This window comes from Sturnus vulgaris, chromosome 3, assembly GCF_052056855.1.
Source record: "Sturnus vulgaris isolate bStuVul1 chromosome 3, bStuVul1.hap1, whole genome shotgun sequence".
In the NCBI taxonomy this organism is placed as follows: Eukaryota; Metazoa; Chordata; class Aves; order Passeriformes; family Sturnidae; genus Sturnus; species Sturnus vulgaris.
In genome coordinates this window covers 88,627,587-88,650,813 of record NC_142245.1, presented here as the reverse complement: position 1 = coordinate 88,650,813, position 23,227 = coordinate 88,627,587, and the positions used below count along the sequence as shown (strand labels likewise).

The 23,227-nt window shown below is 34.7% G+C and overlaps 1 protein-coding gene and 1 long non-coding RNA gene across 2 annotated transcripts in view; one reads left to right on the top strand and one right to left on the bottom strand.

Moving 5' to 3' along the window:
• EYS (EGF-like photoreceptor maintenance factor) overlaps positions 1 to 23,227 on the bottom strand; it is a 789,024-nt gene that overhangs the window by 532,095 nt on the left and 233,702 nt on the right. The gene's annotated exons all lie outside the window — the stretch shown is intronic.
• LOC148224471 (uncharacterized) lies at positions 1,741 to 21,685 on the top strand. Its single transcript, XR_015802674.1, has 4 exons — positions 1,741 to 1,825; positions 2,727 to 2,777; positions 16,016 to 16,179; positions 21,388 to 21,685. It is a non-coding gene; the product is annotated as an uncharacterized LOC148224471 (long non-coding RNA).

The following is a 23,227-nucleotide window of genomic DNA, read 5'->3' as shown; positions in this document are numbered from 1 at the left end:
ATATAAGTTGAAGGTCTCGGCTGGAAGAAAGATCTTGGAAGTGTGGCAGGAGCCTGGAGATCAGAGAGATGTATGGGGGTAAAAAAAGCCAGGGTATGCACAGGCACTGTGGTTGGTAATGCTCAAGACTGATGACTGAGCAGCAGCTCAGGATGAAGCACTGTGCCTTTCTGCCTGATCTTCCCATGAATCATGGTTTTAAAGAGTTAAGATTTTTGCTAAGAGTAAGAAGCAATTTCCATGATCAAGATGTAAGTTAGGTAGGCAAATGGTAGGTTAATGATTACTAGATGCTTAAGCTAGAGCTAATTGGTATAATTGTCTGCTATTATGAACCTGCGTATAGAAGAACATAAATAAGTGAAACGTTAATCACTAAGCATGAGGCCTTGGATAGTGCCAGAGGGTCACCAAGACCTGATGAAGACTGTCCTGACTTCATCCTTTGAGACCACTGACCCATTTCAAGACCACCGACCCAAATTCAAGAGAAGAACTGTGCACCTGTGAAGGACTAATGGGCTCATTTTAATATGGGGTGGGGATGGGAGGTGCTGGGGTTATGCAAATGTATTGTGTGTAAGATCTTGGGGAATAAATAGATGGCAAAGAACCTTATTTGGGGCAGTCACACCTTTTGGAGGTGACTCCCATGCTGCCCACTGGTGAATAAACGTACCACTGTCTAACTTTAATTAGTTAGAGGGTCTTTGTCCGTCATTATACCGGTTTTTAATGATTCACCCACAAAATCAAACCATGGCAGACCTAGCACTGAGAGGGTGTAAGAGGGATAATCAACTACAGTAGAGCTCTCATCTGCTTTGTTCTGAAATAAACCCCATTACCCAGATTCACTGGGGACAGACATTTGCAATGTTGCCCTTGATCATGGCTGGATTGGCACCAAACATGTTATTCTGAATAGGCTCAAAAAATGTGGCTTTCCTTGACAGAGAATGTTGCTTTATTTACTATGAAAAAGGAGCGTACTAGATAATATACTTATCTTTAGCACTCTTAGATGTGTCATTAATATATCAAATTTATTTTGTTTGCTAAGTACTCAAAGATAGTCCAGCTCATTATCATGCTTTTCTGGTACAGAAAGATGCTGCTTTCTAGTCGCATGATTAAAATGAGAGTTTTTATTAAATAAAAAAAGATTTGACCTTAGAGCCAAACAATTTGAGTCAGTATAATTTTTTGTCTTACAGAAGTAGGATAATAAATTTCTCTTCCATCTAAGATTTCAGTGAACTGATGTGCAACTATGGATAGGATATATGGATTTTTATAGGATGAAAACAGAAAAAAAGAAATTGGAAAATGAATATCAGAAAATGAATATCAAAAAATGTTAAAAAATCAAGTAAGTATCTCTGAGGGAAGTAACTGAGCTCTATTTAATATGAGAAATTAAATCATCACAAGTAAAAATATTTTGTTTAGCGTATATTTAAAATGGTTTGAAAATCAGGGCAAGTCAAAGTACAAAAGAAAAAAGAAAAAAAGAAAAAAATATTGCTTCAAAATTTACTGCTGGGGTGGTAAAATGTTGGTATGATGAATTTGAGACGGCTAAACAAGCAAAGAAAATGTTTAATTGCTATGATTGCTTACTATTGAAAAAATGTTTTCCCCTCCCATATAAATAAATGAGTAATCTGGTTTTACAGAGCCACTGAGCATGGGCAATGAAGTCATTATTTTTCACAGCACTCAAGATGTAGTGTCACCATTTCCTGAAACAGAGGATTTTGACAATGATGTGACAGTTTAATGCAAGACCATGGAGACCGAGCGCTTTCGCTGCTGTTACAAGGTGAGATAACCATGACAAAATGATTTCTGTATGTGTCTATAGGGAGCCCATTATGAGTCTATCATTCTGGCACTCCAGTGTGAAATTATGATGAGGAAAAGAAAGAAGTCATTCAAATTTGTACTGCATGACAATGATGACCCAGCATGAGTCAATGATACATAGCAACTGAAAATCAAGTCTTTGTTTTCACTGTATACTGAATAAAGCTACCTAACCCAAAGTTTTTATTTACATGTAGTGCAAGAGAACTGCATATAAAATAAATATTGGAATTACCTTCAATTAATGTCTGCTAAGTGTAAAAATTCTCTTTTTACGCTGAATCAAGATGTTTCTTTGCAAATTTGCCCACAACAGAAATTCACCTCCTACAGATAAAATACAGAAACAAACCCACCTAACTAGAAATCAATTATTTGTGTGCCCATAATCTAAAAAAGTGGAATACATGCTGCCCAAATTTCCATTTGCTTTCTCCAATCCAATTATTCTTAAATACCTTCAACTTGGAATTCTTTAAATAAAGTAATTTTAATCTTACTCTTTCAGATGTACCAATATATGTATTTATATATATATTTTCTAATATCTCATTATGTGCCCTTTGTCATCAGTGATTTTCTTTAAAGAACCATTAATTCTTTACTCAGACGACTTTATTTTTTCTCAAAAAAGCCTGAATTAATCTAAGTATGTTTAGTCAACAGTATAGGTAGTTAATCCATTTAATAGACATATTTATTTATAGGACTTTCAATTAAAATTGCGCTTCATGCTACTTCTAAATTATGAATTTTCCTGATCACTCTTTTGTCCTTTTCCATTTTCTAGAGTTCATTTTAGATTTTACCTATTTGCGTAATTCATATATTTTTTTTTTCTGCTGTCTTTTCTTCAGTGAAATACAGGCCTGAATGTCCTTATTTACTGAACAAAAATGAAGAAAATGGTAAGAAGTCTGTCTGTTCAAGATAAATTTACACAGCATGAAAACCTCATTTAGCACAGTTTCATATCTCTTGTGCCAGGTAACAAAGTAACTTTCTGACATTGTCCACAAGGATTCTTGTTTCCGCAATAGGTATGGGAATATGGCAGAGAGTGAGGGAGTTTGAAAAGCCAATAGCTCTGTGTTTTCTTAGTTATGTAGTTAGAAATTTTTCATTTTAAAGTGAGCATTATGCTGATAAAAACATCAAATAAGCATTGTCCTAAAATACAAGCACTTAAAACACATCTAATGATATCCCACAGGTATCATAAACAATGTGACTCATTCCGGCTTTGGAGGGACCTCCTTTGAAAGTTAACTCTAATTTAATTTTCCAATATCTGTTATATTTTATTACTGAAACTACCTAGTGGGAAAGCATGGCATAGTAATTTAAGAAGGAAAGTAAAATAAATAACTCTCTGGTAGAATACCAGAGAGAAAAGGATCACTTGAATGCTAACATAGATTTGGGATGTGACAGATGAAACTCAGCATATAGTTGTCCACACACAGAGTACAACTAAATTTAAGTTTAGCATTCTAGTTGATTAAAAAAAAAAAAAATAGAGTCCACAATGCAACAAAAACATCTTAGAATTGTAACCAATTTTGGCCAACCCAAACTAAATATGGATTCCTATAAGTTGCTTAAAGATTTCTGAACATATCCTATACAAGTTTTGAATATGATCACACTAATAATATGCTTCAATTTAAAAATTAAAAGTAGGTTGAAGTTCATAACAGATCTTGGAAAGATAGTAAGTATTTCTTAATGGAAATATTGTGGGGAACAGCTAATTTCAGAAGCACTGTAAGTCACAGAAGCACATAACTGTCAGGAACTATTCAAGTCGTTGAATCAGTGGTCACCTCTTTTCTCACTCTTGAGAGCTTTTGACTGTGGAACAAATGTTTCTTTTGGAAGAGTTAACATTTTATTCATATTTCCTTCAGAAATATTTTCAGTACACTGTCATAAAATTAGGGCCCATGACAAAAAAATCAATTGCAGGGGGAAGGGAGGACAGCAGAATTTAAAGGTCAATAGGCTAGCTAAATTCATAGATATAGCAACAGCAGAGAATGTATTAGGTAACATGGTGTGTGCTACAGATAAAGGCTAAAATATTTATATGTTTAAAAAAGCACCTGATACAGAAGAAATCTTAAATACATTTAATAAATTACTTAGATATGTGACCTGTGGTGTTACTTTCAGTAAAATCTGGTGGTTCTCCCCCACCTACTTTGTGAGGAGGAAATCAGATGTTTAACTGCAATTAGAAGTCAAAGGAAATCAGGCACTTATGACCTTAAGGTGCTTTGGAAATTTTCACCCAGAAGACAGAGAAGTGAGAAGTTAAGATTTTAGTGAAGTATTTTTGGTAACGTAAATTTACATGGTTAGATGTAGCATTAAGACCATGGCAAGGATTAGCCACCAAAGATAGAGCTAGTGTCTATTACGCTTTTTAAAAAAATTGAGAATTATGACTATGGTGCATTTGAAAATAAATGAAATACTAATAAAGCAAATAAATCTGAGGTCATGTCGACCTCAACTAGTCCCATCCAAAAGGAAACACAAGAGATCTGCCAGCAGATAATTTATTTATTGAATCTTTCACACAGGGTTTTGTCCATATTCAAGTTCATCTGCTATCAGTAATCTTCTTAACACCTGTGTGAGAAGAGTCAGTCTGTTTTACACATAAAATAGAAAAAACACTGTATGAGATCCTGAAATCGGCTTCAGTTCCTTTGCACTTCCATAGTCTAGTAGGATGTAAGAATTTAGCTATGTTTTTACAAGGACTTAAATCCCTTACATCCATCCCTTTTGCTGATTTCCATGAGCATTAGTTCAGGCATAAAGTTTATATTTCTGATTCTTAATGTTTTTTATTCAGAGGGTGTACTTCAACCTACTTTTCAGACATGCATTTCAATAACTTTTTCTTGTAGGTGACAAAGCGTTGTCCTGAAACTTGACCTTTATTTCCCATAACTCTGCTTAAGTGATAACCACCAATAGCAGTTGTGATGGGTGTACCAGACTCATAGTGTATGTGAAGGAGACAGATAACAACACAACAGCCAAGAGCTAATCTGAGCCCTCTCTTGTTACCCAAAAATAATGCTGGTCAAGATCTGGCTCAAGCCAAGTGTGATAGAAATTAACTTCTGTGGTCAGCATGCAGGTATGGCTATAATTAAATTATCTTCCTCTATAAAGAGTTGAGCTCTCTTGCATGACAGTGAACTGCACAGCAGGATATTCCCCTTAATAGGGGCACCTCACAAGGTTACTCCTCGAGTTTGAGACACTCCTTGCTGCAACAGATCCTTGCTAAGTGATTTATAGCATGCTAAAATTTGAAATTTTAACTGATATAATTGATTGATTGGGCACCTATAAACCTTTAGACATAAACATTGAACAAGTTTCAGACTAGTAGAGGATCAGTTGCACCCAAACTCCTCTTTGAGAAGACTTTTAGAATTCAAGGGTGTCCTTCCTGAATCAAAGGATTATCTCCCTGATAATTTTGTCTGACTTTATTGTCTTTGCCACTGAATCTTGTTAAACCACTGTCACTTTTACTATCAAACTTGGTTAAATTGACGTTTTATATCAATAAACATATTGTTACTTTTCTTTTATGAGTGAGGCCACTCCATCTGTGACATTGTCATGTCAGGTTTTTTATAAAAGGGTTTTTACACCAACTGAAACAAAACAGGAGACCTTACTATTTTTAGTGAACTTTTTTTCTCAAAAGCTGTATTTTTTCATTAAAAGACAAAATTTATTTCTAGGAAATCAAATCTAGATGCCCATTTCTAAGTATTCCTACGACAAACTTGAGAGCAGCTGTGACTAGAAATTGCTGCTTTGTCCTTCTCAGTAATCCCTTCCATCTACAAGTGCTTAAACAGTAACTGACCAAGAATATAATATTAGCTTAAATTACTCTTGAACAGGTGTTCAAAACTGTGTTCTAATAAGTGACATTTATTTACTTAGAAATTATCAACACAGATGCTCTCACCCACCACGCACATTCTTTCTTTTATGCAATGGTTTAATGGTTGCTTGTACAGAAGTAGTCCAAGACAATTAAAAAACTAATAAATAGTCACAGTGGAGGGTAAATTGCCTTTCCTGCTTTCAAGAAGCATGTGTGCAACTATAAGATAAGATGTTGTCAGTCTGTTAAAATCTCAGCATAATCTTTCCTCATCAGATGTTTATAGTGGAGCATACTTCAACTTACTGGAAGTACTGAAGGTCATTCTTTCACATAGTGTCATGTCTTGAGAGCATAAGCAAAATAATGTTACTTGTGACACTACAAATACAAGGAATAATGTTAAAAATCTTTAGAATTGACTAATAGATCACTTTTAATTCATCTAAATTAAATTACAAAGACCTACAACTAAGATTAATATTAAATTAGTTATAACATAATAGAATAGTGAAAATAATAAAATACAGAAAAGGAAAATGCTTTAGAAATGGACATGATACAAAAATGATCTTAAATGCACACAAACTTATTTTTCCTCAGAATTTTTACAGCATTTGTTAAAAATAATGTGAAACTCAAGAGGCAAGACCGATTTTTACTTTTAGCTTACAAATTAGTCCTATTTATACAGTAATCATGAAATATTGACTATTTCCTTAGTGTTACAGATAACATTAAATGACAAATATTCAATTTGCTACCTTTCATAGTCCAGGAAGACATGGAATCCTCCTTCAAGGTTATGAAAAGAATTACCTGAGTCATCCCTGATAATTAATACTAGTGCTAATATTAATACTAATATTAATTTTAATAAAATGCAGAATAGCACAAAATCTTTAGACGTTTGAAGGGAAGAGATATACATTTTACTGCTACATTAAAAGTCCCAATAAGATGACTCTTAGAAATCGATATTTGTTACCTTGGCAGTATCTCCAGAAAATAATTAGAGCAAGAATTGGAGAGAACTTAGAGATAAATTGAAGGGCAAGAATAAAATTGAAAGAAATTATCATTATTCTAGGAAAATAAGCAATATCAAATAAAATTGACATTTATGGTCATCACAAGTACAGTTAAGAGAAAGTGTGACACAAACCATCATAGAATCATAAATTATTAGTGTTGCAAGGGACTTGCAAGTTGTAGTTCCAGCACCCCTGTAACAGACAGGGAGTTTTCCAGCAGAAATATGTTTGGGTTTTTGTCATTTTGTATTTTTTAAAAAACCTTGAGATCATAAAATGTTCTGGAAAGCACTTCAATGCTATCCAGGATAAGGGGTCCCAAGACTTACTCAAATTAGAATAGCTTACTGAGACACAATTGATTTTGACTGCAGAACCTCTACACACTAGAAAATTTTTAGTCAGATATAGAAGAAGTTTTTCCTTGGTCTGACGATATTATGTTTTTTAATAATAAAAAACAAATAGTTAGTAACAAAATTTGCACTTGGGTGGAAGAGTAATAAATATTGATGTAGACGTAGAGGTCATAAAATTTCATGGATTTGTCAGACCAGTGTCTGAATAAACGCTTCCAAAATCAAATGCTTAAACTAAGAAAGTAGGCCACACTTGCAGACAAGGTTTAAAACATAGTTCAGAGATACCTACAAAGAGCTTATGTATAAAAAAAAGTTATGTTGTATGTAGGATGTCAATGAGAGAGAGGTTAAATGTGAAAAGGAAAGTACTAGTGGGACAATTATAGAAATGCTCTAACCCAGTGCTCCACTTGGTATTTTTAGAATTGTTTGGGAAGGCGTCAAGTCTTCAGAATGTTTCCTGCAAAGACAATCTTAAGATCCTCAGTCAATCTAATTTGAACAATTTAAAATATTGTATTCAAAGCAAAGATGAAAAAGACAGCCTCTAGCAGCAAACTTCTTATCATGTGTGCTTTTTGCCCGTTCCAAAAGCCAGAAAAGCTTTTGATTATTACTGATTATGTTTACTTTTAGCTGTTTATTTCTAAGATGTAAATTTGTTGTTCTGCCTTCCAGCCAAGCAGTAGTTCTTGCTATGACTCACACAAGTGGCAGCAACAGTAATAGGTATAATTTTCTTCAGGTTTAAATGAAATCTGCATAAAATTCCATTATAATTAATCTTAATTCATACAAGACTATGTAGAAAAAAGTTAATTAAAAATGTCCATATTTGTAATGAAAACAAGCTTCTTAAATCATTTAAACTGAATCAATAGACATATTAAATTATAGTTTGTTTTTTATAATTTTTATTAATGTGATCCATTGACTCAACTTGACCTTATATAATGAGCATGCATCTGAGATGTGAACATTTTACAGAAATACACCTTTATTGTTACATTTCTCTGAAATACAAAGAGACACGTTTTTCTAATGACAGTATTTTGGGCCTGAATCCAAGAAAGCACTTAAGTAGGGGTACAATTTAGGTGTGTGAGGAATGGTATTGATTTTAGAGGAGGCACTTATATAATTAGAGTTACTTGGGTGATTAAAAATTCTACTGGACTTGGAGCCAAATGGCATGGCATAAAATTCACTTTTTTGCAGAAATTCATAGTCAATAGAATGAAAAAAATCTCATAAATCTTTCAATATAAGGACTCCATTGTGAGCTTAAACTTTTCATTTCTGGAAAAAGAACACCAGCCCAGCTGTGAAATAAATCGCATGGCCGAAAAGGGACGTGGCTGAGTAACATTAAAAAAAAAAAAAATTATTTCCCCCATAGTCATCTTTCAAGCAGGCCAATCCCAGGGAAAACCAAAGAGCAGTCTCCACCACTGAACTTTCAGAGGACACGGAAGAGTGCAAGGAAACTGATTTATTACATCTGAAAGTGGGAGATTTCATATGTTGTGTTCTGGGAAGAGGCTGTCAGTGGGTGAGTGGGTAGGCTCCCCACTAGAAATAGAGATATTGGTGCCCTCGGGAGGGTGCTTATGGGGCTTCTCAGATCCAGTGAGGCAGCAGCACAGTGCCTCAGATTTGTACTAGAGTCACTCAGAAATGGGGCCAGAAATCCTTATGTGGCCTAAAGACTGGAAGGGAGAGTGTCCTGTAAGACTGTACAGAAGAGCAAGACAAAGGTTTAGCAGCACAGTGGTCCGGGGCACCAGCTGGTTCTTCAGACCTTGCTCACACTGTGTGGGATTTGCTCCATCCTCATTTTGGACAACATATTCAGTTCATCATTTCTCCTAATCTAATATTCATTCAGGTTCAAAGTGGGGCATAAAGCTATAGCATGGGCATTATAGCAATTTACTGTCACTTGAAATTACTGAAAAGAGATGAGCAACATCTGTGTCCTAGGTCTCTACAGCTCTGTATTAAAAGTGTGTGGTAAAAACAGATCCAAAGCTTTATATAAACATTATTACTGCCATTAATTTAGAATGCTATAGAATTTTAGCATATGCCTGCTTATAGGACTTATAAGTGAATTACTTCAGTATACGTCTGTAGAATTTACCCAAAAAGCTTCTCTCTGAGATTCCCAGAAAATCTTGTAATTTTTACCCAATCTGATTCAACCTCAAATGCCTCCACTTTTTTTTTTCTGTTTATAGAAACAGTTGTTGAATGCTTTATGAAGTCAAATAATTGCTGAAGCAACTCACTACAGCAGACTCGTTTAAGGTTAAAATATGCTTTAACATTTAATATGTTCTGATACTTTTGATTCTTGTCATTATAACTAATTTACATAATTACATAATTCATTATATGAGAAAATTGACCAACACTACTTATTTAAACTGTTATTTAACACATCTATAGCTCTGGATTGCACTGGCACTAGACTGCATTTACTCTCATCTAGTCTATACGCATTTCTCTTGTGAGTCTAGAACTGGTCTAGAACTGAACTTAAATGTCTATATTTACTTTTGGAGTTTAGCCATTTCATGCCTTAATGTTTCGATCTTTTTATTTAATATCTTGGTGTTACAATAATTATCTGAAATATTTTTCATGAAGTTCTAGTCAAAATGCATTATCTCTCAAGGACTGGCTACAATCCATTTGTTCTTCCTTTTTTCTTTTTCTTTTTTTTAGTTTTTCAGTTTTGCACCATGACTTGTATTTGTGTTTTTTTTAATAACTGCCAAAACTGAGGAAGTATTTTGAAAATTCCTCCAGGCAGTTTTCACATCCAAAGAAACAATCTTGTTGATGAGAGATTTTTGGGTTTTGTGCATATGTAACCTTTCTCTTACAATCTTGTTTTTACATTGTTAGCTAATCATAATGCGAATTCCAGTTTATGGAGATGTTTAGATTAATTTCCCTAAATGAAAATGATATATTAGGAAGAAATTCTTTACTGTGAGGGTGGTGGGGCACTGGAAGAGGTTGCCCAGAGAAGTTGTGGATGCCCCATTCCTGGCAGTGTTCAAGGCCAGGGTGGATGGGGCACTGAACAACACGGTCCAGAGGAAGGTGTCCCTGCCCATGGCGGGGGTTGGAATTAAATGTTCTTTAAGATTTTTAAGATTCCTTCTAACCCAAGCTATTCTATCATTCTATAGCTCGTTATGTCAAGATGGCCCACACAAATATGGCAGTTCTAGTAGCTTAGAACCCACAAAGACATGACAGACTAAGGAGAGAAATGGAAATAGGCACACAAAAAAACAAACTTAATTTCTCATATCTTGAGAAGATTTGAAAAGTCAATCCAAGCTTCAGTGACATTATTCATAGCTTTGATGGTGTTAGTTTTTGTTTTTACAAATGAGAAATGAAATGAGAAATGCAGTACAATGGCTTCAGAGAGAAAAGAGGAATCTGAAAGCCAGTAGGTTGCACTGCAGCTCATTAACCACTGATGAAAATGTTGCAGCTGAATATCTCTGCAAGATGCATAAACATAAGAGAGGAAGCAAAAACAGTTTGCAATTTCTGTAACCCTAAGATGTATGAGAAATAATTCAAATATTGTCTCCATGTCAGAGTTTTCAGAAAGGCAATATTCAATACCTAGTCATTTGCAGCTGGACTCTGGACTGGAGGAGGCTCACAGCTTTATGCAAGTGCCAATATAAACAGTGCCCAGCAAAAATCAGTATTTATCAATAGATAAAACTCCTAGGTATATAATGTGCAACAACTGGGTTTTTATTTAAAGAAAAGAAGAAAGGTAGGACATATGTTATGTTGCTATGGTTATATGCTATTAAACAAGGAGTGCATTCTGTACAGGGCCGGATTTTTAAAAGATTTTACAGCATGTAAGCATTATAGAGTCTGTAGCATGGCTGAACCAGATGTATAAAGTCATTGCATGGCCAGAAAAAAATGCCTAAAAATGTAGATATTATGGAAGTAAAGACTGAAGACACTTTTATTCAGTTCATTGACCTGTATGCAATTTTCTTATTTACAGGATTTTCACAGCTTTACTTTACAGTGTTTTCTCTTCTACCTATGTCTATCTACATCCTTGCTTAATGCTGGTTAGCTACAATATGATTACCTTTCTTCATTTTTAATTTTTATTTTGCAAATGGGTAGCATAACTGGGTTTCTGAAAATTTATAAGGACTCCTATGGCTTATATTTTTGTACATTGCTTTATAATGGAGCCTTACTGCTTCTACTAAAATATTTACACTCAACATATTTTAAATTACCTATTCTGGATATAGCAATTTCTCCTGTCAGATCTGTCACATATTTACTCCCTTTCCATTTGTAAGTTAGCTTTTAATGTTCCTTTTACTCTATTTTATTTTGGTAAAAATCAGAGTATAGACAGGACAGGCAGGCTATAGCAAAGTAGGACTTTAAGTCTTAAATGCTTAAAGACCTTAAAGTCCTTATAGAAAGAAGATTTATGATTTTTTTCTTGCTATGATACTGTACAGTTTGAGATAATTATAGATAGGCAATTGTAGATAGATTTGTAGGTAATTATATCTACAGAGCAACTCACCCACCGTACTTTGTTCCAGTCACACACCAATGTGATGGATTGCAATGTTGGATTGAGAGAACAGAGTCCTCAGTTGTATTAGAACATCTATTAAATTAGGATTGTTGCTATTTGGTAACATGTTTTATAAAGACAGATATATCAGTCTTGGTCTGGTTCCATGAATGTCCACAAATAAACAGTTTGTGTTTCCACATATTTACTGTGACTAGCATACATCTTTCCAGTTATGCTGATAAGTCATTTTAATCTATTATTATGTCTAAGCGAGAAGCAGTTTGAGATGACCAGAACAAATCTATTGAACAAAGACAAAAAGCAGTAAGATCCAACCATCTGAAGAGTTTAGATAACTGAAAAAGTTACTAACCTGAAGCACATAAGACTAGAAAGCAATCCAGCAGTTTTTTGACACATTTGTTTCCACTGTCTATCCAAGAAAACTGACAAAATTACCCTGTCTGACAATTCTAGTGCCAACTGGCTTGTGAGTGCCAGCGAGATGGTTCTCCAGGAAAACAACAGCTCCATCCTGGACAGAAGAGGATGCTGTGGGGAAGCTGGCTGGCACTGGGGTCCTTTAGGCTGCTCTCCAGGGATTTGATCCCACTGAAGTCAATAGGATTTTCTCATTTGTTTTAAATTGGCTTTGGCTCATGTCTTAACTTCCCAAGCCAGGGTCTCCATAGTGAGGATTTCACCTGCTAATCTAGATAGCCATAGCTCAAAAAGATGACACAGTACTTCATTGGGAGGTATTTGTTAAATTATAGGTAATAAGGACTGTTTTCAACTTAAATTTCCCCACATTATAATGAAAATAGCTATAGCTGTGCCTAAAATCATGCCAGACTAACAGGTATTTCCATAATTAAATGTTAGAAAATGACTTGTCCAACCACAACTGCTAGACTTTTAACATTTTCCACACTTATTTATGAAACTTTCTATGATAACTCATTCATTAAGCAGAATGTAGTGAAGACTAAATAAGATATAAGGAAGTTAGCAATTAAATTAATAATGACAGAATAAAAAGATTTGTTATAGAAATAACTGGTCTATCCTTTATTCATAAAACTTACTGGAAGGATCATTATTTGTGGTTGCATACAAATGCTCAAGAATACTTACACATTAAATTCACTAGTGTTTGCTAGAATATTAATTATGTGAAGAAAATGACACTTCAACACTCTTTCACGACTATTTCTGCAAGATACATGCCCTAAAAATCAAAATAGAAACAACATAATGTTTTGTACCATGACCATATCTTTTCTGATATACCTTGTAGATATTTTTTGTTTAAGCCAATATTTTCTTCACTTTCAATAGTTCAAGTATTTTAGTCTCTTCTCTATGGGTATCAGTAAAAATCCATCTTAATTCCTCCTGACAGCTCAGTAGCAGATAAGTATCTAGAATAATCACAGCTTTTGTGTTTTAAGGCATTGTTCTGGATTCCCTGTTCACATTCCAGTCTATTTTGGTCCCCATTGTGTGATGACAGTAAAAACAGCTAATTAAATACTTTCCCAGGAATTCTTTTTCTCGTTTAATTTTATTTCTATACTGACTGTGCTTAATCAAGGATGAAAAGCGTTTTGTGAAGAGTTTTATATTAGAAAATCAAAAATATCCAGCAAATTAACTGCAAAGTGGGCTGCGCCAGTTGCAAGTGGGAGCATAAAGTTAAAGTATGTGCATTCAAAGATAAAAAGGAAAGAAAAAAAATGAAAAGAAAAATTTATAGTATTTATCTTCAGTGGGTACTAGGAGGATGTGTCTTTATTTAATTGTTTGTATGAAGAAAGATAATAGATGACTGCAGTATGGATATGCAGGCTGTCAGATTTGCTTCAAGCCAAATACATATAATAAATGCACTGAAACTTTATTTATTAATTTTGATGATCTGACAGTAAATCAGGTGTTATAACACACTAAAGGATTCTAGTATGCTGCATTTCAATATTTGTATGACCAGTTATGTAAACCATATGACTAATGACTTCTCTACTATGATTATTTAGCACAGAAGATACAAGACTTTCAAACTTGTAATGTTTGTTTAGGACTAGTAATATTTATTTAATGGGCAATAGCACCAAGCATTATAATCAATTATTAAACGATAAGTATTCTAGAAAACCCTTCACTGCTGAAAGTCAAAAGATCTTTTTTGATAATATAATTTTGCCCATTTTAAACAGATGTCTTTTGATTTGTTATTAATTCTAATTGTATCTAAATTTTTACTTAATCAAATTCTTAGCATTATGCTAATTATCTACATGCATTTTGTCTTGATGCTGTTATTATAACGAGAAACTATAAAAATAGGTGTATATGTCTTTCACCAATGTGAATGAGAAAATCTACATTTGAGTAACAGACCTGATCTGAATTTAAAGTGGGCCGAGGGCTCTTGTATAATGTCAAATGTCTTTGTACATCTGGGTAGACTCTGCAACAGAACAGAATTTAACACCAGAGATCAGCCATGAACAAATCCCAAGAGTATGTGTGTGCAGCTTCACTAATTTCAAAGGGCTCTTCTGGGGCAAAGGGCTGTCAAAGGCCATCACGGTGTAAACAGGAACTAATCTGCTGCTATCAGGAAGCAATATAATTGCACCTTTGTCAAAATTCTGGCAAGTTATTGTTGTGGCATAAATTAATTTCACAAATTACAAACTATGCAAGTTAGATTTATTAGTTATGCTAAGCAATTTAGAGGGGTATGGTGACCCTTTATCCCTGTCCTGCTGACATAATTTTGTGCCTAGGTCTCAGGATGGGAATGTGTATGTGCTCATGTTGGATACACTTTTCCTACACAAACACATCTGGATGAGTTACAATGGCTGGTAACTGGTCAGCATGTAACTGGAAGAGATGGCTTCAGACATGATGGGCTGAAAAAAAAAAACATGTCTGTGCTCACTTATGCTGGGATAAATTACCTGGAATTTCACTGATGTCAACCTACAATTCTGAATGAGAAATATAAGTCTCACTCTTTACAGGTTATGTCTCTGCAGATTGTCCACATCAGTTTGTTGCTACATAAAGAAAATATGCCTAGGGTAGAAATCAGTTCTACCTTATTGATCATAACAAAGGTCTAGTAGAAAGCATACTGCATTGTCACCAACACCTGTTAAGGTGGGGGAAGAAAAGTCAGGACCCCCATATTCCTTGCCCCTACTTTTGTCTTAGTCCGTTCTGTTCCAGCCATTGGGATCAGACCACACCAAAAGTGACAGCTTGGGCTGACACCATCTCTGTGTTCAGTAGCCCAAATTGATTAAACAAGGCTATAATCTGTGCCAGGAATTTTGTGTATAAACCTAAGGGAGAACAGCTGGTGCCTTGAAGACAACATCTGGTTGTTATTGTTGAATGCTTCAGAGTAGGGAGAGACCAAACATAATCCAGGAGCAAAGACTAAGAGGGAACCTTGGGACTTCTTTCTCTATGGAGGCATTATTCTTACAGGTTTAAAATATATTAAGGAAAACACTGAAATTTTCACCCAAGTCATGGGAACCAATGGTGAGAACATTATTTGTGAATCAATCTTCTCTTAAAGCATATTCTGATAGACAAACCCCATTTACAGAAATATTTCAATAGAGTTAGAGTATTTTCGAAAGGAGTAAAATAAATACAATCCATTACTCTATAAGTTTACTGAATTTTCCATAAATCTGTGGGTACTGTGTTCAAGGCAATATAAGTCCTTCTTGGTTACATCACATAGATTTGCAATAGAAATCCACTTCATAATATTTTTTTAAATTTTAAAGCAGAAAAACCTAATGTCCAGGTTTCTTGAGACTAGTCATACAAGACTCATTGAAACCATGCAATCCAAAGTACCACCAAGAGCTATTTACATATCATTTTCCCACATAAATAATCACTGAAAGACATTATTCTTAATGTATAAAATCTCAGTCTTTGTTAAAGACTGTTTGAGATCCTTCCTACCATTTTATTCTCTGGGCACTTACTTGCAGTCATTCCAATAAATTAGAATTCTTTAGTCTGATTCAGGCTAAATATAAACTGGTTGAGGAAATTATAGAGAGAATAAAGGAATATTTGACACAGAATATGTTGTTTAAATGGCAATTGTTTTAAATGACTATTTAAACAAAGTTGTTTAAATTTGACTAGCAACATATTTTCTTTATATTCTCAGAATTTTCGTTTGAGGGAAAGCCTTGAATAGGCATAGAATCATAAAATACACTGTGTTGGAAGGAACCCATGAGAATCATCAGTTCCAACTCCTCACCCGGTGCAGAATACCCTAAGAATCACAGAAGATGTTGTCTGAGTCCTTGCTGTGTGTTTGTTGCAGAGGTAAGAAACAGCAGTCACTGTCTTGGAACAAGAGAGTCTGCTTTACTGCTGGGCTGTGTGACCCAGGCCTTCAGGAAGATGCGGTAACAGAACTAAGGCTAAAACTTCCTGCCACATAGTCGTAACTCCAATTAACAATCCGAGTGGTATTTTAACAGTGAAGCCCTTCACCAAGCTCTTCCAACATTGCTTCGTTCTTGTTTTCAGAAGAATCTTCTTATCTGACTGTTCTGTTGCTCCATTACTGAAATGCTTAAGCGCTTACTTAGTGAGACAGGCAAGGTACTGTGATAATTCTGTTTTCCATAGACTGTTTTGGGAAGAGGTACTGGCCATCCTATACAACACAGATTGATTTGCAAGCTATAGGAAAGAAGGGTGGCATAGAAATACCCATCCAGCCAAATCCACTAATTTCTGATGACCTCCAAAGGTTGTTTATACTCTCCTGTTCCTCAGCTGTGATCAAAACATGGACAGAAATTTGTATTAACTGAAACTGGATCCAGTATAGGGTAGACAGAATATGAAACAGGCAGAACCAAAATCCTCTGTTTCTGTATCGACCAAGAAAATCCTGCAGACATATTAGTGGTCAGGTTGATCACTGGATTTGTACTTTAGAAGAAATTTTCCTCTATTCTACATTGCCAGGAGTGTCAAAATTTGTAAATTGTCTTTTACGTTACCTTTTTTTTTTTTTTTTTTTTTTATGACACCAAATCTGTATATTCCTTTTAACGTTTGCATAATTTCAGGAGCTTAAGACTGTTTTATCTATGCATTTCCATTTTGAAAACAGTCCCCTATAACTGCACCAGAGGACTGTGATGTTAAATCTTCCTGATTAATATAAACAGGCTGGAGGAAGATGAGAGCTTTCAATATGAAAGTGGAAATAGATATTTTGATGATACCTTCTGGAATAAAACTCTGTATAACATTCCTTCTTCACAACTTTCTTACACAATTAGAGTAAAATAGAACATCAGGAACATTTGACAGAAACACACCTCTTAGATCATCACTCCCACTTGACTTATGCTTTTCATCTGTGCTGGATAAGCTTATTCTCATTTAAATAGCTCTCATATTAGTGGTTTTGTGCACAGCTTCCAGACTCTTGCTTGAAGCTAAAGTTAACATTTTGAGTTGCTCTGAACATATCTTCGATTATTCCTGTAACATTTGTTTTCTTTTACTTCTTCTTTCTTGGTGTTTTGGTTTCATTTCTTTGGGGTTTTTTGCCTTTTTTTTTTTTTTTGATTGTTTTTGTGTTAATGTATCTGATACACACTTTTTGTGCCTCAACTGTCTGCTGTCAATGTTTTTGAGAGGAAAACAATTTTTGTTTTACAACTGAAAAATTCATCTAAAGTAAAGATGCTAAAATTTAAGAATCGATAATCTGCCTATAGAATCCTAGAATTGTTAAGGTTGGAAAAGACCTCAAAGATCGAGTGCAACCATTAACCTGACACTGCCATCTTCACCACTAAACCATGCCCCCAGGTACCACATCTAGACATTTCTTGAATGTTTCCAGAGATGGCTTTTTACCACTTCCCTGAGCAGTCTGTCTCCATGCTTGAAAATTTCAGTTAGGAATTTTTTTTTTAATATTACATCTATCCAGGACCGATCCTCTACACGAGCCATTTGATGTCACTCAAGACAATCTGCTTCATTATCTTTCCCAGCACCAAGGCCAGGCTGACAGGCCTGTAATTCCCTGGGTCCACTTTCTGGTCATTCTTTTAGACTAGCCTCACATTTTACCATCTCCAGGCACCTGGGATCTTCCTGGCTAGCCAGGACTGCAGGTGAATGATGAAAAGTGGCTTGGTGAGCTCTCCCAGCAGCTCTATCAGTACCCTTGGATGGAAGCAATCCAGACCCATGGAATTTTGTGTATCTAAGTAGTGTAGCAGGTCACTCACTGTTTCCACTTGGATTATGGGGGCTTCATTCTACTCCCTATCCCTGTGATAATTTATCTTGAAAAGAAAAATGGAACTACCATCATTCATATTCTGCTATTTTTGCAGATACATTATTTACATTAATACTCTTTAGAAATATTTATATTTATGTTTGTCAGATTTTTTTTCATTTCAGTAAGGGTTAATCTTTATTTCTCACCTCTTTGTCCGAATTCAGAGTCTTGCAAACTTGTTTGCTGCCACATACCAGGATATGTAGCAATTACTATTATGAACAATCTTGCTTTTTCCTCTATCAAAGCTTGAGTGCCCCTTGGCAAGGTCTCTGCATTCAAAATGTTATTCAGCACAAAATGAACTTGATTATCTATTACTTAAAAGCTTGTACAGTCATTTCTACTTCTGCATAGTATGTATGATGTCCTGAATTCTTTTACACAGTTTTACAGGGACTATATTCACATAGGGAAGAGATTTTACCACAGATAAAATATGTTTAGTATATGCTGTAGAAAATTTGTATTTAAACATTAAAAATTGATATGTAATCAGAAGAAAATAGAAAAGAAAAAGTTTGAATGGAGGAAAAAAAGTCTAATAATTGATAATAATAAAGTATTAACATATTACTTAGGTACTGCTAGTATCATAGAATCATAGAATCATTTGGCTTGGAAGGGACCTTAAAAGATCATCTAGTCCAATCCCTCTGCTGTGAACAGTTATATCTTTCACTAGACTGGGTTGCTTAAAGCCTCATTCAACCTGGTATTGAACACTTCCAGGGATGGGGCATCCTCAGTTTCTCTGGGCAGTCTTGTCTAGTGTCTCACCACCTTTGTAATAAAAGATTTCTTCCTTTTGTATCATCTAAACTGACAATTTTTAGTTTAAAATTATCAGGAGTCATATTGCTGCAAGCCCATGACAGAAGCCTCTCTCTACCTTTTTTATAAACCCCTCAGAAAGGTCTCCCTGGAGCCTTCTTTCCCCCAGTCTTGGCAATGCTTCAGAGGAGAGGAATTTCAGCCCCCTAATGATAGTCATGGCCAGCTCCCAGCCTGTTTTACCAGGTCCATGTCTGTCTTGTGCTGGGCTCCCCAGAGCTGGGAGTACTTCTTATGGCTCCCCTCCAACCTGGCTTATTCTATGATGCTGATTCTATGATTCTGTGACATTCCAGGAGAGTACTCCAGGTGGGGTCTCACAGGAGCAGAATAGGGTGACAGAATCACCTACTTTGGCCTGGGGACTATTCTTGTTATGCAGTCTAGGATCATAGAATCATGGAATAGTTAGAGTCGTAGAATAGTTTAAAGTCTAACTTCTCTGCAATGAACAGGGATATCTTCAACTAGATCAGATTGCTCAGAGCTCTCTCCAACCTGACCTTGAATGCCTTCAAGGAAGGGGCATCTACCAGCTCTCTTGACAGCCTGTTCTAATGTTTCATGACAAAAAAGGATGCAGTTATCTTTCTGGGATGGGAGTTTCTACAACAATCCCATTTATGCATCCATGATTAGCCTCAATTCCTTCTCTCCAAGGCTGCTCTCAATCCATTTGTCACCCAAACTGTACTGATACAGAAGACAATAACTTGCATCTCTAAATAAATCTACGTATTTGCAAAATATTTTTACTGGTAGATACTTGACCTTGAACAAGCTTTATTTCAGTATTCATTTGTTTGTTTTAAATATGAATCAAAACAAATTAATTCATGCAAAATAATTTTGAATTTCAACATACAATCTAATGATTTTAATAAAATTATTCAGTGTAACTGAGAAAAGAATATAGGCCAAAACATCCATAGGGAAGTAGTTTTGCATCAGACAGGAAGATGAAAGAGAAAGCAAGAAAGCATATCAGAATGGATAAAAGTACTGATATTCCTTAACATCATTTTATAATGCTAGCTTTATTGAAAATAATCATTTACAGTAATTGTAAAAAAAAATTAATGCTATTGATACTTTTATAAGTATATAAAATTTTGGGTTTTTTAAAAGTAAACACAATACCGTTATTATTTGTTGCTATATGTGAAGCTACTTATGCTTGGCTATAATGATATCAGTAAAATAATCTGACAAATTTTAAATGAAACAAAACATAGGACAAATTTCATGAGGAGATAATATACTTTTTTTCTTTAAAATTAATCTATCTCATTAAACTAGAACATTAATTGTATCACTGCTGTTGCAGGTTTGAAGTTTTGTTGTTTTTTTTATTTCATTTAATATGCATTAACTAATTTTGGTTTTTCTAGTGGGTACTGAGTAATTTCAATTTGCATGTGCCATCCAAAAGAACAAAAAGATCAAGAAGAACAATGTGCCAAGAATAGACAAGAAAAAGGCTGTTTCTCATTCATGCTGAGAACAAATGTCAACTGTCAACTTCAATAGTTACAGCCACAAGGCTTGTCAAGTTATGGTTAGCTGTGAAAATCAGGGAGCACTGAAAAGTCAAAGCTGGATGAAATGTTCTGGTGCATTCCCTGACATCTGTAGATTATCTAATTACACATCCAATTTCTAGATCAGAATTACAAATTCTGAGTTACAAATCTGGAGTTTCACATGGGAAGGCGAAATACTGAAAGCAGAGACACAAGAGTCCAGGCTGGGCCACAGGGAAAGGCTAATTCCTGTACAGGTGCTATTTCTGAGTTGTTGTGTGACTTGGAAAAAATTATTTTCAATCTTTTTCTCTGTCCCTTTTTATTCATTTTCCTTCACATGTCTATCAGTATGTTTCCAAATACACTTGAGGCTCCTAACCATAAGGAAAACATGCTTAAGGGTACAATAACAGTTACAGATAATATTTATGTGATATTAAAAAAAAAAAAGGGGCAATTAGCCTGTGCAAAACTTTTGTGCTCTAGACTGGAAGCTCGAATTCCAGGTAACATCTGGTAGGGTTGAACAGAAGGCTGACAGCTGATGAGTCAGGTCACACTAGATTATAAATGGTCTTGGAACACAGTTTTTGAACCTATGGAATAGAAAGCCTGAAAAACAATAATTTGGGAAAAAACTGCTCATGATACTGACAAAATAATATAGACTTCTGTTCTGTGAATGTTTACAAATGAATTTTTTTTTCATTATTCCCAACTGTAACAATTATTAGATGATGTAGCTTTCCAGTCCACTGAAAAGGCAAAGGAACCTGGATACTCAGTGAGATGGGATGAGAGTTGGGATTTTCCATGGTCATTGAAGTTTTCTGACTTTGGGATCTTTTTTAGGGCTTCTGGAACCCCAGCAAATTCAGTTCAAGCCACAGACATTGAAAGATTCATATACCAGCAGAGTAGAAAACCTGGAAAATTTCACAACTAGACAGAAGATTTTTGAATTAAAGATATTTCTATGAAATGTTTGGTTTCTACAAACCAGAACAGAATACACAAACAGACCTTTGCCAGGTAATTTCCAGCTAATTCTTATGGTGATTAGGCTCACAAGTTGAGAGCGCTTCAGTATCTAATTCCAATGTCTTTGACTTAAATGGAAAGAAATTATAAAATTTTATCATTCCTTAGATATGTTTCCATATATAGTCTGTCTAGTAGAAATAAACATGAATTCTTATAATCACAACTCTATGTTTTGTGTTAAATGTTTTTATCTTACAAATTACTTTTGGGTTTGCTGTAAAAGTGTTGTAAAAAAAACCCATAATCAACTTTTCAAGATGGATCATTCTGAACACTCACAGAGTGAGAAATACTCCTTGTTATTATATGCTGCAAATTGCCTTGGAAACTAGCCTTTTTGCTTCAATACATTATTAAATTTCATGGAGAAGACCCAACTGCCAGTGTTTTTCACCTCAAAATTCAGAAGAAGATTCTAAAACAATGATAAACTCTCATCTTTACCATTTGCCAATTGAGATTTAAAAAACAGAGTGTAAGTCTCTGAAATTATTAAAATACCTTGATCAGATTATTAGTTACATTTTCTTTAGTGGAATCTGTTTTAAGTCAGAATTTGCTCCCAGGTTTATTCAGTGGGAGACAGCACAGACTCAAAAGCAGCAAAGATCTGATTTAGTAAGATTGTCTTCAAACATTAAAACTACAGCAAAGTAGGAATGGAATTGTAAGCAGAAAAATTATTCTAAGTCAATACGAAAATTTTAGAAATTGTATTACTGACATGAAGAGTCATTTAAATGCCTTCTGCCCAAACATACCCAAAACCAAAATCAAAACCGAATTATTTTCTCTTGAACAATGACGCAAGCACACAAATATACATCAACTTAACTCAGAATGATCCTTAATCACAGAAGATATATTTCTTTTAATGAGGTTTGATTTTTTTGCCTAAGATAAATGTGAAAGTCATTCTCTCATAAGAGAAAAACAGGTATGTATTCTGAAGCTCTCACTGCTTACCAAAGGTTGTTGAATCATAGCCACTTTTCAGAATCAGAGGACAGTAGTTAGTTACCACAGAAAAATAAGTATCAGATTATACCTTTACAAATCTGTGGCTTTTTTTTTTGAAAGGCATTGGTGTTTGTTCCTCCATTGAAGTATCTGAAGTATTAGCATGTGAGATGCATAATTTGGAAAAGAGTTCACAAAGTCGCCCTCCAAGCTTTTTTAAAATTTTATTTAAAAAAAAGAAAAAAGAGAAACAGTGATTACATTTTTACTCACATCTTACAAGTTTCATTGTACCTAAAATAAATAGTTCAAATTTAACATAAAACTCAAGGAGTGCTGCAGAAAATATAGTCATATTTGAACAAGTGCAGCAGAGTCTAGCCCACTATGCAATTTCAGGCAAAATAGAAGTTACCTCTAATTCTTATCAGATCAGATACAGTTAGTCCTATATTTCTGTGCAATGCATAACACTGAAATGCCTTTCATTACATGCTTCTCTAGTATCTTAGAGTAGATAATTTGATAGATATGGAAAGCCAAGAGAGCTACAAACACTTCAGAAAGTCCAGAGATCATCTTAACAGAGCTTCTTCTCTGCAGAAAAGGATGAGACCCCTGTAATTGAGACGTTTTCCTAATCTATACCCAAGAAAATAAGAGAAAGGCTACTTGGAAACTATGAACA